Source organism: Camelina sativa, chromosome 15 (genome assembly GCF_030686135.1).
Source record: "Camelina sativa cultivar CO46 ecotype springtype chromosome 15, ASM3068613v1".
In the NCBI taxonomy this organism is placed as follows: domain Eukaryota; kingdom Viridiplantae; phylum Streptophyta; class Magnoliopsida; order Brassicales; family Brassicaceae; genus Camelina; species Camelina sativa.
The window spans coordinates 28,109,771-28,115,770 of NC_141894.1; the positions used below are offsets into that span (position 1 = coordinate 28,109,771).

Consider the following 6,000-nt stretch of genomic DNA (forward strand, 5'->3'; position numbering starts at 1 on the left):
TAAAAAACCTTTTAAGATTAAAATTTTTTTTTTTCTCTTAGAAATAACATGTTAGAAAAATTTCTATTATGAAAGAGGTAAAGTCAACTAATTGTAAAAAATCTTTTTTTTTTAAACATACTTTCAAAAAGCGTGCATCTAACATTATTGATCAAAATTTTGGAAAAGCTTGCCCATTATGTAAGAATTAATTTAATTTTTAGTAAAAACAAAAAACATTTTTGATGTTTCTTGCTCAGTAAAAATTAATATTAAGCATTCTCAAATCACAATTATTATTAGTTGGAAACTCAAAGATAAATAGTTATTAAAAAAAAAAGCTAAATAGAGGTCAAAGTGGTTTAATAAAAAAAATCACAAAGCAGAAAAAAAAAATCAAGACTTTCAAAAGCTTATAAATAGATAAGCTTCTGAGGTGCTAAAGCCACTGGTTTAATCATAAACACCATCTTCTAAGGTGCTAAAGCCACTGGTTTACTCATAAACACCATCTTCTCTCTTTATCACCATACTTTCATAATGGTTTCAACAAACACCTCAGATTTCTTATCGAGTCTTCATGATTCCCTTTTGGTTACGATAATCTCGTTGTTACCGTTCAAAGAATCAGTACGAACGAGTGTTCTTTCAAAGAGATGGAGAAATCTCTGTCTTGAGACGACAAGTCTTGTCTTCAAAGAGTCCGAATTTGTTACACTTCCGGAGTTTCACTTTCATAGAGCGTTCGTCGAACCCTCAGTTCGTGAAAGGGTTTTCTTTGTTGGTGTTTTGCTTGAGTGGGTCTCAAAGTTTACTGGCAAAGTTATCGAAAACTTTGAGATTCATCTCTTCCTGCCCACGGGTTTCGAGAGAGATATAATGTCTCTCCTCGAATTCGCCACCTCCCGACAAGTCAAGAACATAGTTCTTAATCTCTCAGATCGTACCCCGACAGACTTAATAAGCTCATTTTTAATTTGTATATTCAGATGCCAGTATCTTCAGAAGAACGAACTAGATGTTTCTCATCTCTTTCTTAATCTTTTATATGTTAGATCTTTAACCGTTTGATCTTTCTTCCTTCAGGTAAATTGTTTTTCACGTACTCTATTAGCTATCTAATATTCATAATATCTACATCTCTTAGATCATTCATTAATTCGATATTATTGTTATATTTCATTTCCACAAAATCTACATCACTAGATCGTTCAATACATCACTATGCAAACATTTTTTTTTTTTTTTTTTTTTTTGTGTGTGTCGATTTAACATACTTTTTTCTTTGAAAAAGGTGATCCAAGATTGTGACGATCCTATGGCTTTGCATGGTCCGATGAAAACTCGACATTTGGTGATGCGAACAAATATGCACCCAAATGACTTCGGAGGAATTAAAATATTTCTCAACAGCTGTCCGGAACTGGAATCTCTCACTTTTGATTTGGTTACTACTAGTCCTATCGCGGTAAGTTATTTTTGTTTGTTTTAATCTTTAATCTCTCTCACATTATTGTGCTATTTGGTATAAAACGCTTAACTTTAACTGGATTATGCAGACCGATCAGTCGCCATTCGTGATAGATCCGGTAACGCATTGGCTTACTAGCGAAGCTTACGAGTGTTTGGAAAAAACGCTCAAAGTTGTGAAGGTAAAGAACTTTCGTGGAAGCTCGAACGAGTTACATTTGCTTCAATACCTGATTCGTACTGGGCGTGTGCTGGAACGAGTTGAACTTTATGAGGCAATGGGATTGGACCATAATCAGAAGACGTGGATAATGGCTGGAGTCAAGGAGGTTCAGAAGAATCTGAAGAAAGCTTCGACTCATTTAAGAATTACTCTAAACAGTGCTTGACTGAAGCATTTTCTTGATTTTAATTTCTAGTGAAAAAGTGTACTCATTGAGTGATCTTTTCGACTTTGTTTTATTTCATGTTAATGCTATGTATTTCAATGTTTTATTTGGATCAATTTCTTTAGTTGTTTAAGTTTATCATTTTCTTATATGGCTTGGTAAGAAGAATAGTTGGTAACTAAGAAATGAAAAACTACTTTGCTTGGTTTGGAGACTTGTAGACTACAAGTCTCCAAGTTTCTGTTTGATAATCACTAATTATGATATGATATTAAATCCTCAAATTTTATACATTTTTGTTTAATTTTTTTAAGTTTTCTAATTAATTAAATTGAGTTTTTGTTTCTTTGCCTAATGATTTTATTCAATTCCATTTATGGTTTTGTTTGCTTTATATAGATTTAAATGTGATATTGTACCTAAATGGGTTGATTTTTTTTCTTCCATTCGGATATGTATTAGCTTGTGAATCTATCCTCACTTGCAAGTAAGCATTTGTAGTAAAATATTTTACTATATAAGCTTATTACCTTGATAGTGACACTTATCAAGTTTATACATCAATGTAAAATACAAAACCATAAAATTCATCCAATAATAATATTAAAAATCAATATGACCTAGAGAACCCAAAACTCAATATGTATGAATGTATCTACTCACAGATGACCTAGCTAGGTACTTGTGATCATTGTAGATAGAAGGGTCATGAGTTTGACCCCCAAAGTTTTTTAAAATCTAATAAACCTAAAACTAGAAAATGAAGAACAACCTCAAAAAATACGTAATCGCTCAGAAGAGGCTCTGTTTTCTGTTTTTTTCGTATGGGGTCGAGCTCTTATTTATACAAGAAGGGCACGGAGCCATAGGAAGAAAAAAATGTAAAATTTCGAAAGCCCCACAGATATTGCAATTGTATTGACCGGTGTGAGGCGCCTTTCCATCATTCGGTAACGTTGAAGCACCGATTGGTCGTCATCTTCAATCTTTTCTTATCTTGACGCATGTTTGATCCATTTGTCTTCTAAAACTCCTTCCTTGATTGGTGATTCTAGCAGCTCCAATACCTAATAAGACTTAATTAAAAGGCATATCTTTTTCTTATAAGTATTAAAAGACTTAAACTTGATGTTAAAATGGCTTTGAAAACCGTTAAAAATTATGAATTATCAACGTCGTATTGTTAGTTCTTTTAATGTGTGAGAAGCTGAGAAAGACTCACTATATCAACGTGTGGCGTGTCTCTATATAACACCTTGTCAGGAAGCTGAGAAAGACTCACTATATCAACGTGTGAAAAAGACTCACTATGCTTTGAGGGATGATGATGTAAGAGAAGATGGGTATGACGTATGCGGCTAGTCCAAGAAGGAGATCTTCTAGTACGATTCTTTTCACCACTTTGAATCGTATAGGCTACATGTGGTATAGTAGAAGTATTAGTAGCTTCTTCTAATGATCTATTTTGGAATTGGCATAGTCAAGGTTTGGATTCTGTCAAATCATTTAAGTTTTTCATGATCAAGAGAGCTTTTTCCTTTATATTCGGAAACATATTACAAGTTTTTAAAGAAGGACAGAGAATACACAAGAAAGGAGGATGGATGATCAACGCAGATCATAAATGTAACTTTATTTTTGTAGAAAATATGCATGGAATATTTCTGAAAGTTTTTGAATCCGTTAAATGATATTATACTGTCATAGATATAGCAAAAGAGTTAGTTTGATATCATATTTAGATATGAGTTTGAATAGTTATAGGTAGAATGTTTAGATTTACGTAGTGGTTCCCAACGAACATAACTGAATCTTTCCGACCTGATATACGATGGACCAGTTATTAATTCATCTGTAGGAAAAAAATCCGTTTTATTGAAAAATATTTTACTTATAAATAAGTGTATTTTTTGAACAAAAATCAAACGGTTTGACCTGATTGCATTTTAGTTTTGGCCATCTCTATGTTGTCATTCAAAGAATTTGTTTAGAAAAGTGTTTTTGTTTTCTTTCTAAACGATGGAAAAATATCAATCATAATTTATACCAAATAGAAACACACCCTCTCTCAAAGAGAGAGAGAGAGAGAGCATTAATTAATGGAACATCATACATACATATGAGATTTTTGTCATACTTAAAGCAGGTTAATGATCATACAACCAAAAGTAGGAACCTAAGAGATAGAGTCTGACGGTTTGATCCTTCTGGCTAAGGGTTGTTATACGGAAAAAATGTTAATTAAATCATGAACTTACACAAAAACGCCAATTAAACCCTGAACTTTCTCTAAGACCATTTAAATCATCTAATTTCGGTGCCAAATCTAATTAAACATCACATTTTATTTAAAACGTCAAAATACACATTGCAAAAAATTGGGTAACAGAGCAACTAACCTCCCGTTAACATCTGTTAGATTTACCTGTTAGAATAAATGATCGTCGTTTTGTTCTTGAATCTTATTCAAACACAATACCTAATCCCCAAATTCAAATTGGGAAAAATCCCTAAAACCCAAAATCGATTTCGCACCATCTTCTCTTCACCTTCTCTTCACATTCTCTTCTTCACGATTTTGAAATATGAGTTGCAACTTTGGACAATCAAGTTGTGAGAGCAGAGGACGGGGTTGTCATGGTTTTTCGATAAAGTTTCGTCTTTATTTAGAGAATTAGGGATTAGAGAGTGAAGTGATTTGGGGATTTTTTGGGTTTGTGAAATTAGGGATTAGAGATCGAAATAATTTGGGGATTTCGAGTTCTTTTTTTTTTTTTTTAACAGGTTAATCTAACAGATGTTAACGGGTGTTAAACGGAAGTTAGTTGCTCTGTTACCTAATTTTTCATGATGTATATTTTGGCGTTTTTAATACAATGTGATGTTTAATTAGATTTGACAACAAAATTAGATGATTTAAATGGCCTTAAAGAAAGTTCAGAATTTAATTGGCGTTTTTGTGTAAGTTTACACATGATTTAATTGACATTTTTCCCGGTTGTTATACTTGTTAGGACTTTGTTTGTTCTTAATTTCTTATTATGTGTGGATGGATCTTAAGTTTATGGGGAAGCCACTCACAAATATTGACTCAGAAGTACAATTTTCTTATATAATTATGGCTTTTTTTTATTCACCACGTCACGTAAGACTTGACTAAATTATATCATGCAACGTTCACTAAAACCATACTTTAGTCTACGACTTTGGTTTCGCTTCAAGACCATGCATATATATAAAGTTTTGTTTTTCTTACATCAAGACCATAAAGTTGTATTTTAATTTCGCGAAACTTTTCTAAATTACATTGACATTCTATCATGGGATAAACTTGATTTAAAATAGATTTTTAAAGGTTGAATAATATATAATATAATTTTATATTTATTCGATATATAAAATAAAACTATACTTTAGAGTTTAGAATATTTCTCCCACGAAATATACATTATATTGCAGTTGGGTTGTGTCATAGAAACAAACTAAATGCTTAAAGAATAGCTTGCAAGGGCCTATTATTAGACCACCTTGGCTGGTAAGATAATGGAGGGGGTGGGTGTCTTTAAAAAAATAACAATAAATTAAGATTTTAAGACATTCATATTCTTTGTTATACTGTCTTCCCATAGACACTACTAACCTCTCTTTTAATTGATTTAATAATGAAATTAATTGAAAAAATGTTTGGATATGAACAAAAAGGATGCTCTTATATCTACTAAAATCTCGAGACAAAAAAAATCTACCGAAAAAAAACAATGCTGATGAGATCATGGCCAGCCCAATCCAACCATATGAACCAGACAAAGTCACTGAGGAGTTTGTAACAGAGGAGCAGCTTGTACAGGAGGAAGCATTAGAGAAAGCATTGATCGTCCCGACGGGTCCTTAAACAAGATTAAGATCCAAAAAGTTCAAGCAATTAATGGACTACTTAGGGAACTGGACAAGAATCAAGAAGTTGTGGCTCAAAAGTGTCATTAGACATAGATTCACATCTAGGAGTCTATCAAATGGTGAAAACAAAAATATCACTCAATTTCTCAATTGAACCCTTTCTATCAATTAGAAGTTTCTCATTTGTGGAAAATTTAAAAGTAAGGACATAATAGGTTTTTGATTAATATAAATTATATTTCACCAAATCTGGTTACAAAAGGTA

At 32.1% G+C, this 6,000-nt stretch overlaps 1 pseudogene across 1 annotated transcript; it reads left to right on the top strand.

Annotated features, from left to right (window-relative positions):
- The first annotated feature begins 395 nt into the window (after positions 1–395).
- On the top strand, positions 396–1,987 carry LOC104748791 (putative F-box/LRR-repeat protein At5g54820; annotated as a pseudogene). Its single transcript, XR_015581362.1, has 3 exons — positions 396–1,065; positions 1,274–1,447; positions 1,539–1,987. The product of XR_015581362.1 is annotated as a putative F-box/LRR-repeat protein At5g54820 (transcript).
- The last annotated feature ends 4,013 nt before the right edge of the window (positions 1,988–6,000 follow it).